The sequence below is a fragment of the Enhydra lutris genome, unplaced genomic scaffold (assembly GCF_002288905.1).
Source record: "Enhydra lutris kenyoni isolate GAN:26980312 unplaced genomic scaffold, ASM228890v2 scaffoldscaffold16, whole genome shotgun sequence".
In the NCBI taxonomy this organism is placed as follows: Eukaryota; Metazoa; Chordata; class Mammalia; order Carnivora; family Mustelidae; genus Enhydra; species Enhydra lutris.
Window position 1 is genome coordinate 24,511,095 of NW_019154100.1, and position 5,503 is coordinate 24,516,597.

The 5,503-nt window shown below is 43.2% G+C and overlaps 1 pseudogene; it reads left to right on the forward strand.

Moving 5' to 3' along the window:
* Nucleotides 1-639: 639 nt before the first annotated feature.
* The window catches only part of LOC111147222, a 7,079-nt pseudogene continuing 2,215 nt past the window's right edge, over nucleotides 640-5,503 (forward strand).

Genomic DNA, 5,503 nt, shown 5'->3' on the forward strand with positions numbered 1-5,503 from the left:
TAAGGTTGTATCAATAAGAAATGAAAAAATAAAAAGATAAGAAGAAGATAAAACAAAAACCTGTATCTAAGTATCTTATCAGCTTATGTCCTAAATGCTTTACCTCCTCTTTCACCGGGCCTTATTTTGTGCCCAGAAATTTTGGGTAAAGGAAAGTCTTCTGGAAGAAGTGTCTGCTTTGGATTTGATATGGTCTTAGGGCATAATGGCAGGGAAAACGAAGACTGAATAGTATAAGGCTCTCATTTTATGTTTTCCTGAGCATCCTTTGATTATGTTACTTATGCCTCAGAAAAGCTGAGAGGTGGTGATTAGAATCTTTGTTACCACCTGAGGGGGAAGAAGGGACGTTCAGAAAGGCTGAATGATTTCACTAAAACTGTGTAATTAATTAAAGTTGTTGCTGAGATGAAGATTTATGCCGTCGAGCTCCCCTCTGCTGTCTCTCTACATCCCGTCCTATCTGGAAGAATGTTCCAGTGGAGCCAAAGCCATCCCCTGGGCAGCTCTTCTCAGCCTGGCCTAGGAGTCTTGGAGCCTGGAGCTCTTCATGCTGTGTCTTCGAATGACTCTCTGAGGAGACCAAGTGTGAGCCACCACAGAGTCCCAGCACCTTATTGGGATGCCTTACAGAGAGGGATGGTGTCTACTGACATTTCTAAACTGCTTCTGTTTAACGTCTTGCAAAAACTTGCAACTGATGGAACAAAAGACCCTTTCATTACCGTGACAGTAACTGAGTAAGTGAGTCACTCACTGGCCCAAGGCCAAGTTCAGCTGTCAGGTGCCTGAAAGCTGTGAAGAGAAGATAATGCATTTTCCTTTTCAGGGAGAAGAGAAAACATGTTTCTCTCTTTCATCTGTATCAAGGTTATCAATTTAGTGGTTGTCTGAGCTTATAAAACTGAGCTTAAACTTCCATGAGCATTTATGGCCTTTTTAATTTTTAGTATAATAGTCCATTTTTAGGGACACCTGGGTGGCTCCATTGGTTAAGCTGCTGCCTTCAGCTCAGGTCATGATCCCAGGGTCCTCAGATCATGTTCCACATCGGGCTCCTTGCTCAGCAGGGAGCCTGCTTTGCTCTCTGCCTGCCACTCTGCCTGGTTGTGTGCACTCTCTCTCTCTGACAAATAAATAAATAAATAAAATCTTTAAAAAAATAATCCATTTTTAATTTTGTTTTGTAAACTGTTAATGGTCTTTGGACAGTACATTGCACATAGACGTTTTCTGTCCTGTATGCATTATAAAATGCTGATATCATATGAAATACCTAGCATAGATTTGGAGTTGATACATGGTCAACAGGTGTAAGAATGAATTGTTTTACCATTGAGAACTGCATCCTTGAGGCCATCCTGGAAAATCATAAGAATGGGATTTGGCTTTACAGATACAGTAAAATTCAAAGGACAGGGAATAGAAGGAACCATGTGAAGTATAGAGAATGGAAGGGGAAAAGAGAGTATTTTAAAATTTCCTGTATAAAAAACATTAAGAACTAAAGAGTTCCCCGATAATGCCACCAACATAGGGGGCCAACACCAGGCTTTTTCTGTTCAGTGAAGATGCATAGGCTGGCTCAGAAAGCCTGAAGTGTTTCAAAAACAACCATAATTACTATGTCTTTGCTTGTCACGAGATGGGACTCGGAGACCTGGTTCCAGCACCAGTAGCTTTCCATGATGTGGGGCTTGGTTTTGCCTTGTTAAGATAAGGTCATCAGTAGTAATTGCTGACAAAACTCATGAAGGGGTAGACAGACGCATGGATACTTTTGTTAATGTCTTAGAACAATACACAATTCATGTATGGATGATTACCATGGTTTGAAAGATGGTCTTCCTCCGGGTGTAGTGAGAAGCAAGGTTTTGTCATCTGTGGCCTGAGAACAGGACTAGCTTCTCCTTTAATTTCATAGTGGCCCTCCTGCTGGGTCCACAGTTTGAAACCTTTTCACCAGTTCAGGGAATTCTCAAAGACAGCATTGAAGCTAAAGAGAAAATAAAGGCAAACAAAACTAAAATGAGAAAAGGGGAGTTCAGCATGAAATACAAATATGAAAAAAGTGTTATTATTGCCCTCAGATTTCATGTTCAAGTTAGGGAAGGTATTTCTTTGCTGGAGTTTTGGGCTTGCCTGGTAGGTTTGGAAGCTCAGAAGAAGAAGCGAGCGTGGAGAACCCGGGAGCCAGGCTGCATCTTATAAATGAACCAGTCAGCTAGCTTCCATCTACCTAAGCAGAGCTGGTCCCTAACCAGCAAAGACAGAACTCTCCTTGGCACAGCACCAGAGGCCTTTGGTCTCTGAGACAGATTCAGGTTATGAACCCTATAAAAATAAGAGAAGATCATTGCTATTAGACTAGATACAAATAAAATACAAGATGTCTAGTTATATGTATATTTCAAGCCATGCAATGTTTGGGACATACTTTTACTAAAAATTATTTATTATTGCTCTAAATTTAAAATTTAACTGGGTACTTGTATTTTATTTGGCATATCTGACAACTCTCTATCAGGCTAATGTATTACAAGTGATGATAAAAGAATTCAGCTCCCATGTGCCCACTGCTCAGTCCAGCCCAATCTAGCCAGTATGTCCATCCCTTAAGCTCCCAGACCTTTAGCTTGGTCTCCACTGTCTCTCTTGCAGCAGGTGGGGGGGTTGGGGGGAGGGCACCCAGGTGTGCCTGAACTCCACACACCCCAGTGGCTTCAGCAACAGTAGCCTCTATAGCCTGGGTGCCACCTGGCCATGCATGGTCCTGTGCTCCCCCTATACAGTCCCAATGGGTGCTGGCATCCATGAGGTCACCATCAGTCAGGGCCTGCTGGTTTTGCTCTGGGTAGGCATTGAGCCCTCCATCCAGCACTTGCACCAGGAGGAGCACAAGATCAAGACCCTCAGCACTAACTCCCTCCTTCATCGATAAGTTGTAGATTCTAGAGCAGCAGAACGAGCTGCTGGAGACCAAGTAGGCCCCGCTGCAGGAGCAGAAGTCAGCCAAGAGTAGCTGTCCGCTCCCCCATCTTTGAGGCCCACCTTGCTGGCCTGTAGATGCAGCTTGAGTTGCTGCAGCTAGATGGGGGCTGCCTGGAGGCAGAGATGTGGAACATGCAGGACATTGTGGAAGACTTCAAGAACAAGGACCAGGATGAAATTGACCATCACTGGCTGCTGAGCTGGTTTCTGGTGCTGAAAATTGACACGGATGCTGCCTTAATGAATGAGATAGATCTGGAGGCCAAGGTAGATGCCCTGACTAATGAGGTCAATGTCTTCAAGACTTTCTATGAGACAAAGTTGGCAGAGCTCCAGTCCCAGATCTCGGACATGTCCGTGGTGCTGTCCATGGACAACAACCACTCCCTGGATCTAGATGGCATCATGGCTGAGGTCAAGGGCCAGACAAAGAGCTGCAGCTGAGCTGAGGCTGAGGTCTGGTACAAGACCAAGTTTGAGACCCTCAGGCCAAGGTTGGGAAGCATGAGGATGACCCTTGGAGTATCCCACTGAGATTGCAGAGATGAACCATGCCATTCAGAGGCTGTAGGCTGAGACTGACAGTAGCAAGAACTAATGTGCTAAGTTGGAGGCTGCCATTGCTGAGGCTAAAGAACATGGGAAGCTGGCACTTAAGAATGCGTGTGCCAAGTGGGAGGAGCTGCAGGCCACCCTCCAGCAAGCCAAGCAGGACCTGACACAGCAGCTGTGCAAGCACCAGGAGTTCATGGATGTCAAGAAGGCCCTGGATGTCGAGATCCTCACCTACCCCAAGCAGCTGGAGGGTGAGGAGAGCAGTTGGTAGAAGATGGTGTGGAGATTGTGAACATCTCTGGTGAACTCCACTGATGGAGGTGGCAGCAGTCTGGCCAGGCTGGTCTTCAGAGGAGGTATGAGCAGAAATGCCTTGAAATTCTCGAGTGGTGGAAGGCCCGGGGCTGTCAAGTCGTACTCCATTAGGACCTCAGCTGCCATCTACAGGAGCATAGGAGGACTCCCATCCCTGATCCCCAGACTGCCAGGCAGTCTGAAAAATGATGTCAGAATAGCTCCTAATAAATCAGCCTTTCTGGAAACAAAACAAAGCAAAATAACAACAACAAAAACAAAAAAAAAACAAATCCAAAACAAAAGACAAATGGTGGTAAGAGACGTTGCCTGCTTAGGAATAATAAAATCAAATGTCCAGAGATTTCTTGTATTGGTGGGAATACCACTAAGTATTATGTGTATATAGGAGAAATCTGGTACTATTTCACCTTTTTATCAGTGAGTGAATAGTAAACATTATTAAAAATAATTCAGACCCTCCTTTTTAAAAAAAAAATATTCCTATAATCATCATTTCCCCCTGGGAATTATGATATCCCAGTAATCATTGGTTTGGGATTTTCACAGGTTGATATGGATTTGAAGTAGTCCTGCTTTCTTTGAAATGAACCCAGCTAGAGTGCATTTGCAGGGATGCTGTGTCTGTACCAGGCCCAATCAGTGAGTGAAGTGGGCATGAATGGTCTGACAGGGGTGGGATATAAGTCATGCCTTATCTGATAGACAGAGCGTATGGGTTTATATTGGCCAGCAAGACTATATCCTTCTCCCTTCATCCATGTTCTTCACTGTCCAAGTCGTTCTTTTATTTAGAAGTCTAGCTGGATATTTTCTTATAACAGATTAGATGCATATTATAACTAAGTATTGATAATTTTTATCAGTGTTGATAGTTTTCTGTTTCCTAACCCTGTCACTCTCCCTCACCACTATGTCATAACAAGGGAAGAAGTGTTGCATATTATATACATGGAGGAAATAAAATGTGTTGAGTGATCACCCTTGTGGCTGATCTTCCTCTGTCTATTCCTTATTTATTAGTTCTTTCTCAGAATCTATCATTTACACATTTCTTCTCTTACATTATATTCTTTCCTTAGGTGATCACATCTACTCTTATAGTAGATGACTGTTGATGACTTCCAAATTTCCAGTCATCAAGTGCACACTTCTTAAGCACCTGCTAACAGTCCAAGTGCTGAGAACTTAAATGTGAGTAAGACAGTCTGTGCTAACTGCCTGTTCAACATCTCTCAGATGTTCAGTGGGTGTGTGAAAGTCAGTTTCTCCAAAATAAGTACATCATTCTCTGCAATTCCTTTTTCTCCATTATAAATGCAATTATCCAAGTCTAGAGGTAATCCTTGACTTCTCCCTCTATCAAAGCTCCACAACCAGTTTGGTTGTTCCTTCCAAAAATTTCCTAGGAGTACAGGGCAATGATTAGAACTTTAGAGTGAGGCTGCCCAAGTTAGACTCATGGCTTTGCAGATTTGCTATCTGTGGGCCCCTGACTCATTTTCCTCATCTGAAGATTAGGAATAATAAAAGTACCTGACACCAAAAGCTTTTGTGAGCCTTAAATGACTTAACCCATATAGAGGTCTTAGAACAGTGCCTGACACATAGGAAACACTGAAATATTATCTTTTTTTTTTTT